The sequence below is a fragment of the Prinia subflava genome, chromosome 4, assembly GCF_021018805.1.
Source record: "Prinia subflava isolate CZ2003 ecotype Zambia chromosome 4, Cam_Psub_1.2, whole genome shotgun sequence".
NCBI classification, from domain to species: domain Eukaryota; kingdom Metazoa; phylum Chordata; class Aves; order Passeriformes; family Cisticolidae; genus Prinia; species Prinia subflava.
The window spans coordinates 21,667,459-21,691,069 of NC_086250.1; the positions used below are offsets into that span (position 1 = coordinate 21,667,459).

At 49.8% G+C, this 23,611-nt stretch overlaps 1 long non-coding RNA gene across 1 annotated transcript in view; it reads right to left on the reverse strand.

Annotated features, from left to right (window-relative positions):
* The window catches only part of LOC134549331 (uncharacterized), a 49,445-nt gene extending 26,092 nt beyond the window's left edge, over positions 1 to 23,353 (reverse strand). The window contains exons 1-2 of the long non-coding RNA XR_010080061.1: positions 22,783 to 23,353; positions 6,524 to 6,704 (exon numbers count right to left, since the gene is read on the reverse strand). This is a non-coding gene — a long non-coding RNA (uncharacterized LOC134549331). The remainder of the gene's footprint in view (positions 1 to 6,523; positions 6,705 to 22,782) is intronic.
* Positions 23,354 to 23,611: the final 258 nt, after the last annotated feature.

The window sequence follows — 23,611 nt, forward strand, 5'->3', positions numbered from 1 at the left end:
AAGGGCATCACAGCATGGGGCAGAGCACTACAAAGATAGTCACCTGCACTTTCATTTGGCTGATACTCTTGATTCAGGACCTTTTGGGTATCTAAAGAGTTTTGAGTCTGCCTTCAACATACATTACTTTGAACATACCAACATTCAGTTTCATTCACCAGAGCACAGTGCATTCACTTAACTTAGTTCTCTTTCCCAGGCATTTCCTACAGCCCTTTCTGCCCACAGCCAACATAATAATTTTGTCTCATCTGCTGATTTCCATGCAGCATATCTCTCATCCCACCTTTCCAATTCATTAAACAATAAGGTAAATCATAAGGGATTTAGAAGAGAACCTGGAGGCCACATTAACCTTTTGCCATGGTGAAACTTGACTGTTTAATCCCCTCATTCTTTCAGTCTCCTACTCCGTTTTTGATCTATGTCAATATTTTGTCTCTCACTGACTACTTAGCTTCTTTAGCAGCTCAAGTGTAGGATCTTTCAAAAGCCCTTTGGAAGTCTAAATATGTTATATCACTTGGTTCCCCGTTATCCACTGCATTATTGACACATTGAAAAAGTTGTACAAGATTAGCATGATGCAGTTTTCCCTGCTGAACCCATGCTGGATAGGCCCTAACAGACCATAATCTTCCAGATGTCTTCAAGCACTGTTTTTTAATTATCATTCCCACCAGATACAGATGCAAAGCCTACTGATCTTTAATTCCCCGGATCATCACTGAAGCCTTTTTTAAATATAGGTACAACATTTGGTCTTCTCCAATTCCCCAAATCAGTAGCTTTTATTTTTTTTCCAACAAGAGATTGCATTTTTTTGTTAGCAGCTCAATCACTTAAGCTCCTTCCAAACTCTCGGGTTTAACCATCTGGACTTGATAACTTATTGTTCAGGAAAAGGGAGGCAGAGATTTTGTCGTTGTTGGGCATTTTTTCACTGGGTTTGTGGGGGTTTTATGAGTTGCTTTGTCCCAGCACCCATTATTCTACCAGCATATTTTCCAACAGATCCTCATCTAAGCAGATACAGGAAAAGAATCTCACAAATACTGTTGGTAGAGACAGCTGATACAAGAAAAATCATAAGAGAATTCAGCTCCCCAGCAACATCCTAAAAATGGAGATACTGAGTCACTTTAAGCACAGGAGGTGACTGGAATTGATCAATGTGAGTTTTCTTGGATAACATCCACCCTGTTCTGACCAACCGGGCTAGTTTTGCTCATTTGTTTGGGTCTCTCACTGAATACTGATTTCCATCTTGACCCCAGAAGATTCAGGGCAGGAACAGTGCTAGCTTGATTATATGCAGCCTAAGGTGTGATGAAAAGAAAGTGACCTCAGTGCTGGGGGATGCATGAACCTGGGAGGAGATGAAACCCAGCGAGGATGAAAGCAAGTAAATCAGAAGGTGAGCAGAACAATGCTGGGCTGTTAGCTCCAGTGATTGCCTTTCAACTACATCGGCCACAAGACATGAAATGAAATGGGCAATGCTGGAGAACTCAAATAAGTAGCCCCATTATATGAGTGTTTCTCCCTTTGTGCCAGACTGGTTCTCAATAGATTTCCCCATGCTGGCTGGCTTTAAAAGGCATGGCAGTTAAGACTGGGGCACAGCCCAGTGGCCCTGATGTGCCACTCACTTTAAGCCATACCTTCAGCTGGTCCTACAACAGGGAGTCAGGGAGGAAGCTCAAGATGGAAAAGGAGAACGCACAGGTTTATGTCACAATGAACACACGACCGACTGTGCATACATGTTCACCTGTCAACCTGCCTGCAAGGCAAGACTGGCATTCCAGCTTCTGGAAACCATCACATCCCCATCAAAAGTGACACTGAGAACATCTGTATGAAATCTACCTACCCTGTGACAGACCTGGCATACCTCCCTTACCTGATGGACACATACTCAAGTGTATTTTGTAAAAGAGGAAGAGAAATTTCCATAAATCCCTCTTATCTAATTGCTGCTGCTCAGTTCTTGTGGGACATGTTGATTGGACAATTGTAGAATAAAACATTAAAAAAATTGTAGGAAAAAATCCTTGTTGAATTCACTCCCTGCAGACACTGCCTGTGTGGGGTAATGTGGCCATAAGTTTTTCTGGGGAGCCATCTAAAGGCAAGTCTGTGCCTCCCTGTAAGAGTTCACCAACATCACTCCAGTACAGAGCAAGGCAACTCTCAGCAGTGCTGGGCAGCACATTCACTTCCTCTGGTTCCATGGGGCGAGGGCCAGGAGGATGGAGGACACGAGGAGAGGCTTCTCAGCCATGTTCCCTCCTCCATATCGGGAGCAGACAAACATGCACAAGGAGAAGGCATCTCAAAGCAGGACAATCATAGGCCAGCTATTCCCTTAATTAAGGAGGTGAATAGAAGATGAGCAGTTTACTGTGCAGAGCTGGTCCTCCTGCTACAGAGCTTTTGAGACCACATCCCTGCTCCATACAAATGTGGTCAGGTCAAACTCTAGTCTGTAATGTCAATATAAGATACTTCCATACCACATTGTCACTGCACACACATGCTGCTCTCTTTCTGCCTCCCTCTCCACCCATTTTTTTCCTTTGCTGCTTCTGACCTTTTTTTCTCAGGCCCTCCCTCTTTCTCATCTCAGTGTCTGCATCCCCTCCATACTCTGTGTGCCTCGGATTCCCCTTTCCCTCTGCAACACCTCCCTCCACTGCCTGCAGGTCTCCACCTCCATGAAGTAAGAGAGGGCTCACACTGGGATGAGACAGAGAAGAAACCTGGGGAAGAAAGAAGTCGTCTTCATGCCCTGACTTAGTCCAACAAGACTCCCCACACAAGAAATGCAGCCTTGCTGAAGGTACCTGTTTGGGCTGGAATGAAGCAACATGGATACTCACACAGATATATTCTATTGCACAAGGCATAAACCAGGCAGGGAGGTCGCACAAATCCCATCCAGCTGCTCTTCTAGCAAGGCTTTTAACTTACGTCCCTCTCTTCACATGCACTGGTCTGTCATGTGTGTCTATCTCAGGGCTGTCCTCAGCCACTTGGCAGTGGCTGTGCAGAGGGTGCAAGGGGGAGGTGAAACGACGGGGGTGGGGATGGCTAGCTGCCAGTCATGGCCTGTACCAGGGTCTCCTTAGTCCCCTCACACACACAGACATGTGGCATGGCTGCTCGGGGAGACCCAGCCAAGAAGCCTGTCCTTCTCCACTGAATCTCTACTCTGTTTCCCAAGTGATAAGCCACAAACTCCCTTTCTCTTCCCAAACAAACAGAGGCTTGAGTGAATTGCTGCCTTGGCCCTGGCATGCAGCCCCCTGGTCATTATGGATTCTACTGCAGCACCCAGCCCTCTGTGAATGACAGCACTCAGCCGTGTCAGCAGAGTCCACAGGCTGAACCTCCCTTTCGCCACAGCATCTCTCTGTGCAGCCTGAAGTGTTGCTCCCTCACATCCCTACTCCCCAGCCCCCTCCTCTCCCACTGTTTGTGGCTGCTGCCTTGTATTGGGTTAAGTTTATAACTGGGTGGAAATACTAACTGTTATACTAATTATGTAGTGGTTTTATGTTTGTTTAAATTTTGTTTGTTAAATTTAGTGTAGTGGTTTAAATGGGGGTTTTTTGTTGTTGTGAGGTAGGATTGCACGCAAAGGTAGGGGAAACTGCAGCATGGTGACCAGTGTGAGAGCTTGCAATGATTAGGACCCTTAGTAACAAGGTTTGGTGTCACCTCTTGACTTTAGACGTCCAAAGGCTCATTTTTCTGGGATTTATAGTAAAACTGACTTCAGACTGCTAAACCTAGTCAACAAATCTCCTCCTAATCACCAGAGACTCACACACATCCACAAAAAAGTATAAGGCAAATCACCTCTCACCACCTTCCTGCCCTCTGGCCCTTCAGCACAAACAAATATAACCTCCCTCAGCAAGACAAGCACCTAAGTGACAGACTTGGAAAAAGTCCCTGCAGCATAACAGAGAGGGTTTGCACTCATACTCTGTCCCAAACGAGCACCTGCCTCCAGCCTCCGTCCATGGTGCAACCCCATTTTCTGCCAACATGGTCCTGTGAGGAACGACAATGCCTCTCCTGGGTCCTGTGCACTGACCTGTGGAGTGGTCAGGGCTGGAGAACATCCTCCTACTGACACAATGCTCCCCTTCCTCTTCCGTGCAATGCCTGCCCTCCTCCCAGCCAATGCCATCCTCCCCAGCATCTGCCGGGTGTGGGACATGGCTTACTCCCAGACTGTAATTTAACCCTCTTTCAGACTGACAGGAGGGACTGAGCTAGGCTGGCTGAAGCATGCAATTACATCTGTCAGATTAGCCATAGCACACGATCTGGAGCACGTGCCAGATATGGCACACAAGCAGCACTAGAGACAGCACCAAGATAGGGTTGTGCAGACAGATAATACCCAATATAACATAAATCTTGCCAGTACAGAGTTAAGCCAACATTGTTTTCTAAACAAATCTTGAGCAGCAGAGTGAATTCATACTGGATCAGCATTTTCTACCATGTAGCTGCAGCAGTTTTTACCCAGTACCAAGCTCCCTAGAGCTGGATTTATTGTCTTGTCCACCGTGAGCCAGTGCCAAAGCCATGTCCTGAGAGGACTGAGGAATTTAACCAATGCCAAATGACTTTGAAGGCTCCATATGGGAAGAGCTTGATTTCTGCAAACTCCCCAACAATGACACCAAGTGTGACTGCATGGGCATGCTCCCTGCCAGGCTCCCGCCAAGAGGAGCAGTGACACATCAGCAACACCACCGTCACTTGTCACCTGCAACACATGCACACGCGCGGTGAAGGGTGTGAACCACAGGGGAAAACATCACTTCACAGTATCATCAGCTGGCACCAGCATCCAGAAACAACCCCACTGGGCAGCATCAGCCCTTCCCAAGGCTGACAAAAGCTGCTCCTGCCCGGCATGGTGGTCACAAAGGAACAGGTGCTGAAAGAGAGAAAAGCAGGGCTCAGTGCAACCCAGAGAAGGAAGAAAAGCAGCAAGAGGCACCAAAGAGAAGTTGAAGGCAGCAGTTTGCACAGAGTACTAGAGTAGTGGGTCAGGGGGCATTGAGGAACTGCAGTTGGGGAAATCTAATGGCAGAGTCCTGCAGTGGCAGAAGAAAGATGCACTGGAAGATGCAGTGGAAGATATGCCCTCCTTGTCAGCATCACCAGGTGAGACTTGGGCAGGAGAGGAGCAACCCATCACCTCCTTCAGGGGACACCAAACCAGCACCACTGTTGGAGCTGCACAGTAGCACATACCCTGCCAGTCCCTTCCCCTTAGAGAAACACAATAGCCCCCAAAATCTAACTGAGAAAAACTCTGGTCTTTGCCAGAGTTTGTGCAGAGCCTAAAACTACAGTCTGGCAGGTTGCAAACTCCCAGACCTCCCCTTTAAAATCCACTCCTCTGAGATTACCCACTACTTTGCCAGCAGCTCGTTGCTTTAGGGTCTATTTTGGGGAGAGGTATCACCAGGCACATTCGTGCTCCTTGAGGACTGGCACCGTGTCTGGGCCTGCCCAGGCACTGGGAGAAACAGCTGCTCCCACTCCCCTCCCATTCCCACACCACAGCAGCTCTAGCAGCACAGAGACAAGGCATGGAAATAGTGCAGCTGATCTTTCTGCTTTCCCTGCAGAGGAGCTGAGGAAAGGGGCACTGAGGGCAGCCCCAGACAGCAGGAGGCCCTTTCAGGTGCTCCCAGGAGCTTTGCGCCCCAAAATGGGTCAGGCTCTGCACAGGGCCCCTTCACTGCCTGTGCAGGGCACACAGCGTTCCCAGCTTATGAAACACACTGTCTCCAATAAGAAAACATCCCTTCCAGTTGATAAAGAGCACCAGGGGACAGCAGATAAGCAGTGACAAAGAGCATGCCCATCAACCCAAAAGCTGTGACAGGCTGGGCTGGGTATTCAGAGGTACCTGGCTATGAAATGGAGGCCAGCATCTTCTGTGGGGAATGGAATCCCTAAAATATCTGTGAGATGAGGAGGAGGAGGAATCCTCCCCTCTATGCCCCACTCCCGGTAGTATGATGCCCACTCCTGCTCTGCTGCAAGCTGCATTCCTGAGGTGACCCAGGCCAGGGCTGCGGAGCCCAGCTTTGCTGCTGGCCAGGCTGGAGCAGAGTCAGCCTGGCTGCCCCTTCTCCCGAGAAATAAGGGAGGTGGAGGAAAATGACGAATGGAGAAGAGCAGACAGGTGTCTGTGTGCCCAGGGAGGGATGGGAAAGGGGCGGAATGCACTCGGGACTGCGTGCGGGGGACCCGCAGCGCTTCCCTCTGCTGCTCTGCAAACAACCCCTCCCTGCACACGCATGCAGAGCCGCAAGGGCAGGGGCTCCGAGGGGAGGGCGCTAATGAAAGCTGGATTTTGTCCACAGCATAGCCGAAACCCCTGCCCTTCTCTTCCCTCACACCTCTGGGGAACAAGCAACGCGAGGGAGGGAGGACGGGATGGAGGGAGGCACAGGCAGAGGTGCTGAGGTTGGCTTACCTCACAGTGCCTGCGCTGGAGGTGCCCGGGTACGCAGGAGGTAAATCCAGGGCTCTGCTCTCCTTGGCGAGTGCTGGGAAAGGTCTCTGTTCAGTCACATGAAGGAGTGGCCTGTGAGTAGGTGCTCCAGCTCACCGCTCGATCGAAGCTGCCATGGATTCATTGCGAACGACTTTGCCTTCTGTGAGGAGAGGAGGAAAGGGGAGGGAAAAAAAAGAGGAAAAAAACCACCAGCTTAAGACTTGGAGGGTAGATTCACTTCTTTCTTAGGTTTCCAATGGCAACTGAATATGCCACACATGAAGATCCAGGGTGTGTGTGTGTATGTGAATGTGTGTGTGGGAGGGACGGAGAGATGCACAGCTGCTGAGTCCACAGGCAGTGTAGGGTGTGAGCTAGTCAAGGCGTAATGGTGATTATGAGAACAGACAACTGGACACGGGCAGCAGAGTAGACAGACAGCCAGATGGAAAGAGACTGAAAGGATGGAAGGGGTTGGTCTGTGTGCTAAGAACCTGGCTGTCCCACTGCACACAAAAGGAGAGAGCACCTGACCCAGCACAGGGCAAGGTGCTGACAGAGCTGCACCAGGAGGTGAGGTGTGCCTGCACACACGGCCGCACACACACACACACACACACACACACACACGCCACCTCCCAGCCTGTGCAGTTACGCAGGCACGCCCCCTGCGAGGACACACACACACTGGACACACACACACGTTTACTCACTGGCCTTTCCACACCACCTTGCATACAACCCCTAAAAACTCAGAGCTAATCTAAAGGATGAGGTGCTTCTCTTCTTCACATACACCCTGCACCTACCTGCAAGGTTGCACATCTGTGTAAAGATGCACACATGATAACTCAGACAACAGTCACACACCACCACATTGGCTCCACCCAGCCTATTTCACCTCTCCTGAGTACACAGCAAAAACATTTTTATACAGCACAACAGATAGTGATCCCTGCATAAATACACATGAAATACCCAAACATGTCTACCACATACCAGCTCCTGGCCCCTTACATGAAACTGTTACTGCACAAACACACAGCATGTAATGACACACACTCCCACAGCAGCGACCAGAAAAAGTGCCATGTACACACACACACACACACACAACCATACCCGTGCTAACACCACACTAGCAAATGACGTATCTGTAAGAAAATGAGGGCACATAAAACATCCTCATGCACTCAGGAACATTAGTCAAGCAAGCATCAGTGGCTGTATATCACACATAAATATACTCTGTTTGTGAATTGCCTGCAGCATACAAACTGATTGTATCAGATACAGTTATCTACCTAAACTCAGCCCCCACAGTGGCATAGCATCCTTTTGGACCCTAAACATTAGCCCCAGCAACTACCAGACATATTCTGTCACATGGAAAACACAAATACTCATCAACATCCAACACAGGCAGACAAACACAAACTAGACATGAAACACAAACAGCCAGCACCACTCATTAAAAAAAAAAAATATATATATATATATATGTATATTCTTGGAAGTTATGAAGCTGGAACTCACTTTGGAGACAGCTGTATTATTCTGTACAAGAGCATGGGTGCATATGCACACACACACACTCCACTGCCACACCAATCTGCTTTAACTGCTTCCATCTCTGAGTAAGATTCTCCCTTTTTTTTCCCCATACTTTCTCTAATTCTGCCCATTCTGCAATCTCCCATGTATCTGTCCACGGACTGGAGTTGCTGCTCCAGGGGGCAAAAGTCTCTGGAGCAGAAAGCCTGCAAAAGCATCCACACTCATCCCTTCTTTTTCCTCCATTCTGGTGTTAGATGTGCATAATTTGCATGCAAAGAAGAGTGTGCAGTCCCACCAGCCCCACGTGCTCTGAAATTGGCCGATAGTGGCATCAGGGGATGTGACTGCACAACCTAAGCATTGCAAAGAAGTACATAAACCCTTATGGGAAGCCAAGATTTGGCCAGGAAGACGCCGGCTTCCCTCAGGCCCTAGGAAAGACAGAGAGATACAGAGGTAGGTAAGAAGGGGCAAGGGAATGAAGGGAGATCGGCCCAGCACCAGAGACAGCACAGGAGCACTCTGCCAGGCTTGTTTTAACAGGTTCGGCAGTGTCACAGCGTGACAACAACCAGGGTTCGACACCAGGGCAAGCAAGCATACCTGTGTGCCCCAGGAAAGGGGAGAGGCAAGGGAAAGCATGGGCTTTGCAGCAGGGAAGAGCAGCTGGGTGTGGGTGCAGCTGTAGATTATATGGCATAGGGGTCCATGGCTGCACTGGGATCATTGGAGCAGTGGTGGCACAGATAAAAAAGGAAGAGCTCACAGGCAGAAAAAAGGCTGGCATAGGCGTGGCTTAGACACAGGCAATGCAGGGGTTGCAGTCAGGTCTAGCCCCAGCCACATGCAGGAAGTGTGAAAAGAGTCCTGTAAGCTCTTGTCCTGTACTGTTGGACAGCGTGGGCTGCCAGCGCGTATAGATACACCTCAGTGTAGGTCAGTGGAGTGTTCATTGCAATGGCCTCTTTCAGGAGCTCCCTGCCCTCACACACATTACATGCCCCAGCAGCCTCAGCCCCTTCCCAGTGCATGTACACTTTCCACACCATTACTCTGCCATGCCAGCTCTCCACTCCTTAAAGCCACCTACTTCAGCACACTCCCACCTTCCCCCATGCTTGCATCACATCCATGTCCATGTGGCAGCATCAGAGGAGCTACAAGGAACATGTGGGCAGTCCCACTGCCATCTCAGCCCCGCACAGCCCCTCTACCCCTCTGCCTTCACCGGTGCCACCACCATTCTCTTTTCTGAAGGGCTTTGAAGGAGTAGAAATTTCCTGTCTCTCTCAGCTAAGCTTGGCCCGTGCACCCAGGCAATTTCAGCTTGCTGGTAACGTCAGTGCTTCAGCACTGTGCTCAATTGTACCTGCGTGCCTCTTCCCACAAACATCCATTGTGCATTACAGCAGATGAATAATTTAGGCTGAAAGGGGACAAGTGAGAGAGTCTTTGGGTCTCAGCAAGGCACATGCACAAAGCAGAGTGGAGATGGAGCTGCCTCATTTGGTCAAAGTTAACAGATGCTGCCAAACCTAGAAAAGCCACTGTGGCCTGAAGTGCTAGTTGGGTTAAAGTACGGTCATGAGGGCAATTTAATGAGGCATTTGGACTCAGAATTTCTCATAGGTACTGAGAGTGACACAGAGGTGTTGTGTGTGGATAGGCAAGGAGGATCTTCATCTCTGAGACACTTAGCACTGACCTAAGCATCTGAAGTGAGCCACTAGAGCAAAAGGGAACCATCTTCCTAAACTGACCTGCAGACATCTGCTCCTGTGCTTCAGAGGCATGGAAGAAGTACTATGACTGGCTAAACAAAGGAAAAGGGATTGAGAAAGCACAGCAAACAGGAGCTAAGCGGGATGCAGATGCACATTTTCATGTGCGCTTCAGTGCTCCTCTCAAACCACATCACAGTTTTGTGGTGGCGTGCAGGGGGACCTGGAAGACACAAACACGTGTCTGTCAGTGCTGCCCTGAGTGAGCCCATCTGCATGGGGTAATGTCACATGGACAGTGTGGTGCCATGTGTGCAGGTGGGTGTGCAGGAATGCGTGGCCTCTGGTGAGCATCAGTGTGTTCGTGCTGTGCATGTGCCTGCTGTGGGGAGTGGATGCCAGGGATGGATGTCTGGGATGTGTATGTGTGCATCCAGTGCTGCAGTGCAGGATGAGCACTGACTGCATGTATGAGTCTGTTCCTTGCTGAAAATACCAGCACATTTCTGAGCTGTTACAGGGAGTGGTGGGTCCCCTGTGGGTTGCCTTGTGTGTGTGTGGCAGCATTTACCTCAGTGAGACACTGGTGTGTTACTGCACACCTGCAGAGCCTTGGGAAGGCAATGCAGTGTGGCAGCACAAAACTATGGTAGTGTATATGTACTGGAGAGCACCCCTTGGGGCATCCAGGCTCGCAGGGAAGGGGTCCCCTCTCCGGATGGAACAGTCCGTCTGGCTCCTGCACTGCCTCTCCTCCGGGACTCTGCTTTTCCTTTCTCACCTTCCCTCAGCTCTCCTTGCTCACTGGTAGCAGCATGCTCTGCCCTGGGAACCAACTCCCACTCACCACACTGGGAGGGAACTCCTTTCTTAGCAGTTCCCTGGTATCTTCCCATATTGAGAGCCAGAAAGTGAAGAAAAAACTCACTGGGCAACCTGACCTGGACCTATTCCATGTCCTCATTCCTCTTTTCAGCCCACAGGAACTGCATTACAAACTCACAGATTTTCATCCAAACCCACAAACTGCCACCCCCAAACACTACAAACAAGACTCAGCTCACATCCAAGCCATGGGCCATCTCAGACTGACAAAGCTCAGGTAGGGCAACTCGAGGGAACAGAGTTAGGAGAGAGCAGTCCCTGTAGCTGGGAATATGGAGAGGCTTCTGCACTTGCAGCCGTACCTGTCTGACTTTCAGCTCCCCAGCCAGGATCACCCATAGCTGGGGTTGGAGTAAGAAATTTTATGGAATTGCAGCCAGCACAGCTCAAACTCATGCTTCTGGAGCCAAAGCAACATGTCTTAGCTGCTCTGTTATTGCTTCTATCAGAAGGCTAAACCTTCAGCCTGATCCCACTTCCAGGGCAACTTCCAGGCTGGGTTCCAAAGCATGGAGCCTGTCCACTTGGAGTATGTCCTGGGGCAGTGGGACTTGAGTAAGAAGAGAACCCCAAAGACATTTCTTCATTTCTTTAGCCAATTCTGCAGATCACTAACTCCCTCCCAAACATTCTATCCAGAGCTCTACTTGTTTTTTCTGAGGCTGATCTAAATTACTCAACTCCCCAAACTGGAATGCAAACAACTGGCCTCCATTTCAGGCTTTGCTTTTGCCCTATATCTCACTTCGCACCTATTCGCTCCGGAGGACAAAACTGGCACACAAGAGTCATTTGTGAAAATACACACACCTTCCCTGGAAGGCTTCATGGGCTTCCACTAAGACCCAGTTTCACCCAGGACCAGAAACACACATGAAATGAAGCCTTAACACTTAAGCACCATCTGTTTTTTTCTCAACTGCCATCCTGAATCTGGGATGTCCCCAAACTTTAATCAACGCTATGCACTGAAAGTCATCTCTGAGCTCCATTTTGAACACTTTGTCTCTTAGTTTTCTTCTGAACTCAGCCTCTCACTTTACACATAAGGGTGTCCTGTACCAGATCCCTTCTCTGATGTTTTCTCCACACCATAGAAGACGACAGACTGGGAAAGTCTGACTCTCTGATCCAATGTGTAGCAGCAGTCACAACCCACAGTGCAGGTCTCCAGGAAGCAGGACAGGATTTGCCAGATTTTTTTTCCCTACAGAGGAGCCCTGCTCCTGGCTTAGACAGTTTGGGCGACCTTTTCACTGCTGGCAATCACAACCAGGAAAATAGCTCTCTGTGCTAATATTTAAATGTCCAGCATGAAAAGCACAGAACCAGCCTTAGCACCTGCTTCAGGCTCTCCCCTGTGCAGCACCACAGCATTGCTACTCCAATTCTTCCCTCACACTGAGGTCTTTCCCTCCAGCCCTGCATCCTTCTCTTCCCTGCTCAGCTTCATGAGCAGCTCCTGCCGATGCTGTTCCCACATCCTGCCCTGCAGCCCTGCCAGCTTTTCAAGCACCACTAGGCATATGGAGAGTGTGCCCCTGATTACCATTCAAGCTGGATTCTCATTAGGCTGAAATGCCCCTCCAGGAGATCCATTAACAGTCCATAAGGTTAACTTAATCCAGCCAGTCTTGTGTGGTCTCTGCCCAAATTCCCTATTACATTAAAAATCTTGAGCCTTAATTAGTATGTGAGGCAGAGGTGGCATTATTAATGGAGATAATATGGAGCATTAAGAATAAACAGGCCAGGCTGTCTCTCCCCCACCATGCATGCAAATCCTCTTCTGTCCAGAAACAGCATGAGCTTCCCCCATGAGCAGTGCACGTGGGGGCTGGGGTGCCCCAGACCAAAGACAAACCCTGGAGCATACAGCCAGGCTGCTGCAGGAGGATGATGGGGAGGAAGTGAGATCCCAGAGTGACCCTTCTTCTGCCTGGGAGATGAGAGTCTGATAATGGGAAGACCACAGTGTGGCAAGTCCTGTGAGGCAAATCCTTGCACCAAGAAGGAGCAGTCATGTCCTTGGCTAATCCAACCATCCCATCTTTCTGGGAGGCTTGGCAAAGCAAGGCCGAGGTTATGGGGATCTCTATTCCCTTGCACATTCAATTCACATCACTGTGTGCATGCACACAGGATAACACAATTTATGTCTGGGCTTGAGCACCACATGTAAGGATGGGGTGTCTGTCCAAGGGGGAACAGACTGTAGGAACCAGCTGCAGCTCTGCAAAATGCTCCTCATGAGCCTCCTTCCTGAACACTGAGGCACAGTACACTGAGAATACAAGACAGGACAGAGGGGCTTCAGCTGAAGGAGAGAAGCAGTCATTTGGAGGACCAGAGAACAAAGGATGAGGGCTCCATTTGGTGCAGGTTGACCATTTGGTGGGGAAGGGAGAGGTGCCTTTTCAGACAGGCTGGTGACTGGCCTCACAGGTGGCTGCTCGAAACAGCTTGGTCATTAGAGGTGAAGGGGCAGTCTGGGGCAGACCCTCTCCCAGGCCAGGCAGATCCAGCACGGGTTAGAGTAGAGGAGGGGAGGACTGGTGCTGTCAGCAGCAGCAAGAGGCTGGGGCAGCAAAGAGTCAGGGATGCACTCAGTATCAGCCAGGAGAAATTGCAAGCCTGACACTTTCTTCTAATACAAGCACTTGCAAAATCATAAGGCAAAACAGGAGAGGAGAGAAGCAGAAGCAGCTAAGCCAAGGAAGCAAAGCCTAACGACAGGACCTCTGGACTGCTAATTTGCTTCCAGCAGCACCCAGCAGGATGGAGGCAAAGAGAGAAGCATGTCTCAGGGACCCATAAGTGCAGGGAATAGCTTTGTGGCTTGTCCCTGTTCCAGCATGGCTCCGTTGTGCTCAGTGTGTCCCTCCAGGCTTTGCAGAAGGGCTTGCACTGAGAGCAATGATCCCTGAAGCACAGAGTGATATCCCTGTGCCTTGGCCCTGGAGCACTCAGCCAGTGCTAAGTAGCCTTGCTTAGCAAGGAGCAGTGCCTCAGGCTGGGCTGCTCTCTCCCAGGGCTGCACTCAGCACCAGCCCAGCTGCCTTCACATGCCCAGAGGTGCAGCAGACAACAGCAGAGGCCCTGAGCACAGCCCCGCTCTTCCACTTTCCAGCACAGCAAGTTCCCAGGCACACCAGCCAGCCCCTGCCAAATCCATTTGTCCAATCTTGCACTTTCTACTAATCCTGTTGAGCTATCCTTTAAGTTGCTCTGAGGCAGAGATAGAAAAATACAAAGATGCCTTAAGAAGCTTCCCTGACCTTGCTCAATTCAAGATAAAGGGCTTTGATTTAAAAAATTACAGTGGGGGTCTGTCACTGATCTATTGCGTGGATTAAAGGGAAACAAACAGAGACACAGGATCCAGCTAGTGCTAGGTGAGCAGATAGGATGACAACCAACACAAGGGAGGAGACAAAACAAAAGAAAGGACAGAAAGTGAGAGGGGAGGAAGAAAAAGTAACTTCTCCCTTGCCATCTCCATACTTGACTATTGGTAGAAAAGCTTTGCACATTCATGATGTTAAACCACATGTCACACCATGCTTCTTGTTCCATAAGGAAACGTGAGGCAGCTTCACTCCCCGTGGTGTCACCAGGCTGGGGAGAGGGTGCTGGGACTGGAGAGGAGCTTCTTGTCCTGTCAGAAGCATCCAGTGGGGTACCTGACTGAAATCCCAAGGCACAAATGCCTGCTAAAGAGATTGTCAACTCTGTCTCTCCTTACAATGTTGTTCAGACCTTTCTTCCTCCACCCCTTGACCCTTCCTTCACACCAGACCTCTCAGCTCATCTCCTTCCCTTCCTGACAGTGCTGTCTCTCAGTCTCCCTGCTGCTTGTCCTGGCCCAGATCACATCTGCCAGCATCTAAACAGACTTCCTACCACCCGCCTCAGTCCCTACAACCTTTGACTCAAAGGTTACTCAGAACAATTTTCCTCTTTAGGAAATGTCATAATATCATAAGGACTAGTGAGGGCACCTTCTTCTTTCCCTGTACCCTCCAACATTTGTTGCACCCCATAAGGGCCCTTTAGTCCCTGGCATGAGCCTGTTTCTTCCCCCTGAACCATTTGAAGATCACTCACAAGATGGCTGATGTTTCATTTTCATTTTTCTTTTACAGGTAGGTTAACCAGAAAATAAAGCTTAAAGAAGGTATATACCTCTCATAAAAAATGCTGGAATACTGATAACAATGGATGAGGAAAAGGCTAAAGTATTCAACGACTTTTTTTGTCTCAGTCTTCACTGGCAACATTTCTTCCCTCATCTCTTGAGTGGATGGACAGTAGGATGGGGACTTGGACTTGCTTCCCACTCTGTGTTCAAGTTCATGAACACCCAAGGAACTTGAACATACATAAGTCTATGGGCCCTGACCAGATGCATCCCAGCGTCCTGAGGGAATTGTTGGATGTAGTTGTCAAGTCACTCTCCATGATATTTAAAAAGTCATGGCAGTAAAATGAAGTTCCAGGCGACTGGGAGAAGAGAAGCACTGTACCCATCTTTAAAAAGGGTAGAAAGGAGAACCCTGGGAACTACCAACCTATCAGCCTCACTTCTGTGCCTGGGAAGATCATGGAAGATTCATTTTCTATTTTTCAAGCCTCATCAGAGCCTGCCCAGTTCTGTCTTGGTGACCAAGGGCACCATCAACTGGCTTCAGAATTTGTGCCCAGCCTCTTCAGCTCCTCCTGTACCATGTACGGATGTGTGGGCACTGCAGCTGACTCACACATTTTCACCTGAGTGGGACCTGGTTCAGCTCATCCCTGTGATGTCACATCCCACCCAGCAATGCCCCCTGTCCTGTTGCTGAAAACTACACCACTGTAGCCAAGAAGGAGGCAGCTGATAGATGGAGAGAGATGAAAGGTGAAGGGATACTGGAAAAGAGACAACAGAGACCATAAAATGAGACAGGTCTATAAAACCATAGATGACAGAGGAAGGGCAGAGGAAAGAGGTTTTAACAGCCTCTTCCCACTGAAAAATCAAGGGTCAGGAATTTAAACCAGAAAGTTACAGGTTCAAGACAAACTGCATGTTTATGCTGCACAGCTTCCTACTGTGAGATTGTGAGGATGCTAAAACTTTACCTGACCTCAAAAATTGGCGGGACAAATTCAGGGAAGAAACAAATCCACTGAGAACTATAAAGTACACAACAGATCTTCCAGCACTGGGTCTCTCAAATATGCATCACGGGAGGCTGAGAGGGTGTTCGAAGTGCTGCTACACAGTTGTCCTGCCTGTATGCTATTGCCTCTTTCAGCTGCAGCTGGAGATATTGCACTGGAAAGATTACAGACCTGGTTTGCTAAGGTCCTTTTTGTATTCCTATGGCTTTCCATAGCCAGGCTGACCCAGAAGTCATGGGCAAGGGTAGATCTGAATAACAGTATCATTTTGGTGCATTAGATCATTTTGGAGATGGATGGACAAGGCAGCAAACAACAGAGCTCATTCCAAGAAAGACTTTTTTTTTTGTTCCCTAACCAAAAGCTGGAAGGAGGTCAGGTGTCATTTAAACCAGTCATTCCAGTACAGATCCTTGCTGGGAATAACATCTCTGATTGAGCCCTAGCTCCCTCAATGCCTATTTCCAGACTTTTCTAAGACCAAATCCCCTTTCCCTGTTGATAAACACAGAACCCTTTAAACAGACCATCTGTAACAGGTCCAACCCCCCTTGAATTCCCTTCCATTTCCCTGACCTGTCTATCACACTATTCATGGCAGGCTCTCCACACTAATCCTTTTATTATGATCTCACTCAATTTTCCTGGCCTATGATTTCCATGAGGAAAAAAGGAGGGGTATTAATCCTTCTGACCTTGTTGTCCCAATTCTGGGCCATCTGTGACTAGGAATTCAGAAGAGGGAAGTCTGATCCTCCTGACCCCACTATCAACCCCTTGCTTTGGGAGGTTCAGTTTGTAGTGTCCTAGAAAGATGTTGTGAAAAAAACCCTTTTCATTTATAGGCTCTTCCTACAAGATTGCTTCCTAGACTACCTTTCCAGCCAGAGAAGGCGGAGGGAATAATGTCCTCCACCTCCATCAAACTCTACTTATTCCTCCTGTATCACCTCTATGCTCCCTCAACAGCAGTGTCTGTGAGTTCTTCCCAGGCACGAGACAGGGAATCAATAAAAGGTGAGAGACAATCAAACATCTCACAAAATTTCCCTGGCAATGCTGCATATAAAGAGGAGGCCTTGCAGCTCACTCCACTTCCACCATGGCTGAGTGTAGCCTATTCCCTCCATTCCTTCCCACCACCATGTTTCCTTGCTGCCAGCAGTTGCATCTCCATGAACCTGCCACACTATTTCATATACAGGTGGAGCACTCACAACAGGAATCCTGCATGCATCCTCAAGAGACAAATATTCTCCTCTTTGCTAGCTTCATCCACACCTCTGACTTTGCCCATTTTTTGCCACTTTAAACAATCTCCTCCTTTCCTTGGTGTTTACAGTCCTCAATACACACAAACTGTTACGTATCATCATTTAGTCAAGCTCTACATATTTTGTTCTTTTAACTCATAAGTAAGTACCTTCAGCCCTTTCATAATTTTTATTGCTCTTCTCTGAATTCCCTCCAATTTATCACCCTCCTTCAGCTAGCACAGCACCCAGGTTTGCATGCTAGGCTTTCCAGACTGATCTTACTAAGGCCTTGGAGGTAACGTGAATTCTGTCTCCTGTGGGCTTCAAGGCTTGATGTTTCTGGGTGTACATGAGTTTCTGGATGCCAGGAAAGCTGTCTCACTTCATACACGTGGCACCAGGTAATACAATTCTTCCCAGTTCATGAGAGGTGGGGAGAAGAAGACACATGGACAGGTGGGACAGATGTCCTGCAGCTGAACAAGGGACATGACTACGAACCCTTACATACTCACACACCTTGAGAAGAGACATCAAGTCCTGGATATGGAAAAGGTGCATAAGCACACACACATAAACACACACGTGTTCACTCCACAAATAAACCCCCAGGGACCTGCATCACACACGAGTGCACACAGGAACACATACACAGGGATAATACCATGAGGCAGGAATGACACATGTGCATGGAGACTTTGGGCACGCACACATAACTTGTGCACACAAGAGGACAGGACAAATTCTAGCAGAAAATGGTGCTCTCCCTGCTCACAAACATACATGTTCTCATGCATGAACCAATGCTCCCAGAGGAGAGACAGCAGCTCATGGGGTCCTTATAGTAGCCTAAAAATACACAGGCAGATCTGACCCATCTGGTCTACGGATTGAGCCCGTGAGCCACGGCAAGAATGAAGACAAAATATGACACCTTTCCTTAAGGCAACTGGTAGCGCATGCATCATGCTGAGACAGAGTCTTCATATCTACAGACCCTTCCATAGTGATTACATTATCACCAAAGCTATTCAGAAGTGAGCTGAAAGCTGAGGACCACAGAGGGGAAGAAAGGGACTCTCCACAGGGCAGTTGTGGCAGAGCTAGGGATCGCTCCTCCTACTCTGTGACCCCCTCCCTGAATCATGTTATAGATGATTCTCACAAGGATGTATTTGCTCCATCTCACTGCTATCAGATATCCAAAGGAGTGACAAGCACCCACAGTTTCTTGCAAACTGTCTTTTCCCTACAGCTTACCTAAACCAGACAGGTATTAACATTTTGTGAGTGTCAATGCATACAGAAGAACATGAATTCTTGGCCCCCAGATGCAAATTCTCACTTCTGTGAAATTCATACTGCACCATCAGCTCCCAAGAGCATCACCTAGAATGAAATTCTGTGCTAAAGGGCTAAAGAGCTAGAGACTTGCTCCCCAGGGTGACTGCAGACAGGAAAGAACAGCCCCAGCACAGTAGTCAGGTCAGCACAGAATGGGCTTCACCTTCAGCAGCAGAACAGACTCACCTGTGGTGTTTTGAACCCATGCCTATCTCCATGGCATCTGATGCTATGTCATAGGGCATCATGTAGCCACTGAGACTCCCCACACCAGTGATGCCTGGGGACCTTTAAAGACTCTTTGCAAGTGGCAACATCTAGGGACAAAACCCATCAAGTCATTCACCTCAACCTGACTCCTGGTAGCTTGTTTCCCACCTCTTAAAATGCCGTGGAAAGAGTGACAACTGCCCTTCCCTCCTTCTGTACCTCAGCTGGTCAGCTGGAACTGGGTTTCCTCTTGGCTTCTGAATGTTGAGAAAATGAGGTCATTTCACCTCAGTGACAGAAAATTATTTGGTGAGGCGAGCAGTTCATCTCAGGCAATGGCTGTGTACCCCTGAGCTACCCAGGAGACCCTTAAAGAGGAGGTCAGGGCAAAGCAGGGCATGAAACCAACACCAGCTGGGGAGCACAGGAAAGTCAGGGCACAATTGCAGTGCTGCTAAAGTGAGGCTGTAACTGCTGCCAGTCGACTCACCACTGAAGCAAACACAACAGCGGTCCACAGTCATCTGGTTCACATCTTTGAGAAACTCAGGCTGACCCAGCAGAGGGAAAGGGCTGGAGGTGGGTCACGGCCCCTTGGTCTGCTCCCTGAGTTTTGTATTCTCCCCTTCCAGACCATAGACAGGATTTCAGTGCCCTGCTACCCTAGCAAAAGAGGTGGCTCCCATGCATTCAGCTTGCCTCCCCTTCAGTAGCACACTCCATGTCCTCCCTCACCCTCTTCCCAAAATGGAAAAGCACTGGGGGACACAGAGCTCTGCTCCTTTGGAACTGCTCAAGCACCTGCTTTTACTCTGGGCAATCCTCACCAGCAGAACCTGCAGAGCTAACAGGCAAACAGCAGCTTTCTCCATAGCTGCCAGCAGCCTGGGATCCCTCACTGCTCAGAAAAGATCTGCTCCTCCATGAAGGAGAAAAGCAAAACTGCCTCTATTCCCAGGAAATGGGAGTTTTGTTGGAACACATTTGCTCTGCACCTAAGCTGCTCCTGTCCTACTCTGGTGCACAGGCATGGGCAAGGGCTGCAAGTGTTTATTGGGACATCACATCCCTTTACCAGAGCTCACAAGAGTGTGAGGACAGAGGTGTTCCCTGCATGTTCTCTGCCCTCCCTCACACGAATAAAAGAAGCAACTTAGCTCAGGTCCATACTTACAGGGACCAAGGGAAAAAAACCCCACAGTATTTAGGATGAAACAGAGAGCAGCCAGGTCTCTCTCCTTCAGCAAATGTACTGATATTTTCTGACACAGCTGATAAGACCACTGAGAGATTTCAACAGGCCCTGATATGACCAGTAGCTTTTTCCCCAGGTGGGCAGAGCTTTTTCACCACTCTTCAGCAGGGTCAGATGAGGCAGCTGCACTCTGCCTGGAGCTGCATCTGGCTTCTGACATGACCCAGGTAAGAACAAATATCGCAGACATCATCATAGGTATGCTTACCTCTCTTCTGCCTTCTCTGCAATTTTTACCTTTCCAATTCTAACCACAAGCTGCCCCCCAGCAAAACCTACACCTCCGTATGCCCTCCTTCCCCAGATGCCCTCTCTACCCTCCAAGTGGCTTCTGCTCCACAGCGTAGCATTGCAACAGTGCAGCAGATCAGACAGCATAGTCCCAAATACCCCCTTTGCCTGGAGCTGGGAGAACAGCAGGAAAGGCCATGCATCCACAGTTCTTCCCTTGATGTCATAGTTTTTGATGGGGGAAAAGCAATAAAGGCAGTTTGCTTCATGCCCACAAATCTGCGAGCTTGTGGGTTGGGTGCCCTGAAAGGCAATCACCCCACAAGGAAAATAATGGGGTGAGGAGGGTGGCAGATGGGGAAGGGATTGGAGGTGTGGGGAAGGTTGGTAGGTTGGGGAAATCAGTGGCATTAAAGTGTCTGTTTCTCACCCCTGGCACCGCATCGGCACCCTTCATCTCCCTGCAGCTTCCTCACTGCTGCTGGTACGGTCTGCACAGAGCGGGAGGCGAGAGGGGGGCTGTATTTAAATGTATTAATAATGCATGTTCCATGCAAAGGAAGCTTCCTTTGAATATTACATTAGCGATGCTTCAGGCTGCGCTTCTTTGGACCCAGGAGTGACGGGATGTGTGGGGACCCTGAAGGGGGATGTGGGGAGGTAGGGCTCGCCAGAAATTCCCTCATAGCCCAGCACAGCCTCCTCTCTCCCCCTCCAGCTCCCCCCCAGCTCCTCCACATTATACATGCTCTCACTCCCTCCCACCTCTCTGTGCATGACAAATTCCTTGGCTCGCAGCATGCAATGCAGCCAGGCTCCCCAGGCCCCCTCCAGTGCCATGGTCCCCCCCTCCACCCCCTACATAGTCTTCACCCCCCACTCCAATCTCAGCAATCCTCTCCCTGCTCCACAGCTTGCTTTATAGCTCTGTACCTCCAGAGTGGGGAGAAGGGTCCTGCTTTGCATCCTTTAGGGGGAAGGAAGGGGAGCAGTTCCTAAGTCGGGCCTGCACATGTGCACCCCTTTTGTTTGCACCCACCGTGCTCGCCTGAGCCCAGTGTGAGTGCCAAAGGACGGCAGGCTGTGCCAGATGTATTTGCCCACAGCACAGGAGTGATGCTGTCCGTCCCCATGACAGACACCCGCTCCCCTGGGCGCTGGAGAGGCTGGGTTGTGTTTATGCACAGCCAGCCCGGCTCTGTGCACACTCTGACTCAGGACATGCATACGTGTGCTGCATGCACGGGTGCGGGGCTGGGGCACACCAGCACACACGCACGAGGGCATTATGCACAGCAGCTCCCGAATATGCTGCCTCCTGCAGTATTAGCTGATTTATGCTGCCTTTTCCCAGCCAGATCCAAGCTCTGGAATGGGAACAGCGGCAGCTGTGCACTCCTGCCTGTCCTGGGATGAGAATAGGATGTGCCTGTTCATCTCTCTCCCCCACCCCTCCTCCTTCCCCCTCCTATTGCTCCCATTCATTCATTCAGCTTCTCCTCCCCCCCATCCCATGCCCCAAAGCAGGAAGATCCTTATGCATAAAAATGTGGGCATGCTTTCTCTGGTGGAATAAACGGGCATGCAGACACTCTGCAGGCAATACATATACACTTACATATGCATTCAAGTAGCTGTCCTGGGCCCCTACGTAAATACCCGGCTCCCATCACCACCACAAATACATTCACACACCCGACAGACACCACGCAATGACTTTTCTGCAGCTAGCCAGTCTCCCAGCAGAGCAGTGTAAGAGCAGAGGAGAGATTTACTCACTCCCCTGCACGCAAACCAGGCAAATATTCACACACCTCCCAACGGACAGACAGACACACAGACACAGACAAACTGCTGTCTGCAGAGGCTCCCCGACAAAGTTTGCAGAAAGACAGGGAGCAGGGGGCTGAAGGATGAGACTGGCTCCTTCTCTGTCCCATAACTGCAGGCAATACAAGAGAGATCTGCCTGTCTGTGTGTACATGCACATGCATGTACGTGTGGGAGTGTACACATATACACCTATAGCTACACCAATGCGTGGGTAACAGGAAAACACACATAGAGATATATATAACACAGATATAGATACATGTACATCTACATCTATCACCTCCTTTTGCAAGGTCTGAATAGATGCAGACAGGTCAAATCCAGCTGTGTGCAGCAAGCCCTGAACCTATTCAGCATCCTGATCCTAAGCAGAGCACACACACACACACACACACACACACACACGGAAAGGGAGACCCGTCTCCAAGCGTCTCTCCCTTCCTCCCATCACCTCATGTAGGCATTATCTCCCCACACACTCTCATACACCCTGGGCCACTTCCCTATCTCCTCTGCACTCACCCCTCGCCTGCATCTTCAGATCAGAGGCATCCAACCCCCGGGGAGTGCGTGCACAAACTGGAGGAAAAGGGCAATCCATGCATCCTGCCCTTCTCCCCCTTTTCCAATCTCGGCTGTTTCTCCAAAAGGCAACGCGGACAGCAGCCGGGAGCCGGGGACACGCGAGGCAGCAGCACAAGGATTGCACATAAAAACGTGTCTCTCTCTTACACACACACATACACACACAGAAAAAAAAAAAAAAAAAAACACACGTACCTGCCTCTGGAGGGGTGACTGCTCCCAGCTTCCATACAGGGCATGACAGAGACGAAGTGGAGGCACAAAAGACCCCGGTCCTGAAGCAACTTGAAGCCCTGCAGATGTGTTTGTGCGGGGGGTATCCCCCACTGGTATCACCCCTTGGAGCTGTGCCGTTCCTTGCCCCGCAGCTGTCTCATTCCCGGCCGCACCTAGGCAGCGCTCCCAGCCACGCACACGCGCGAGCACGACAGGCGGGGATGGAGCAGCAGTCCGGGGAGGGCACGCACAGCCGGAGGATTTGCTGCCTTCGCCGCATCCGCATCACTGGGGGAAGAAGGCAGAAAGGGCTGTATTGGCATTTAAAACCCAAGTGATTAATTTGCCACAGGCTCGGCTGATAGGGCTCTGGGACTAGAGCCGGCGGCACCGCTTCTCCCAGCTGGGAAGGCTCTGACAGGCAAAGGACCCTCTCCCATGGAGCCGGTTCCGAGCTCTCCTCGCCTGCACAGCCACTGCTCCGGTGCAGGCGGAAAGGGGTGGGCCTCCACCGGAGACAGGAGCACACGCATGCAACAGCTGCTGGGAGCTGCACACACACACACAAACACACACACACAAACACACACACAGACACAATTCCCCACAACAGCTGCTCGCGAGCTACACACAACACACAGCTTCCCAGGAACACACACAAGAAACAGCTGCTGGGGAATCACACATACACAGAGGCTACAGCTTCTCAGGATTAAGTCACCCACATGAAAATACAACAGCTTCTAGGAACCACACAGCTACAAGCAACAGCTGCTGAGGAGCTACACACACAGACACACACAGATGC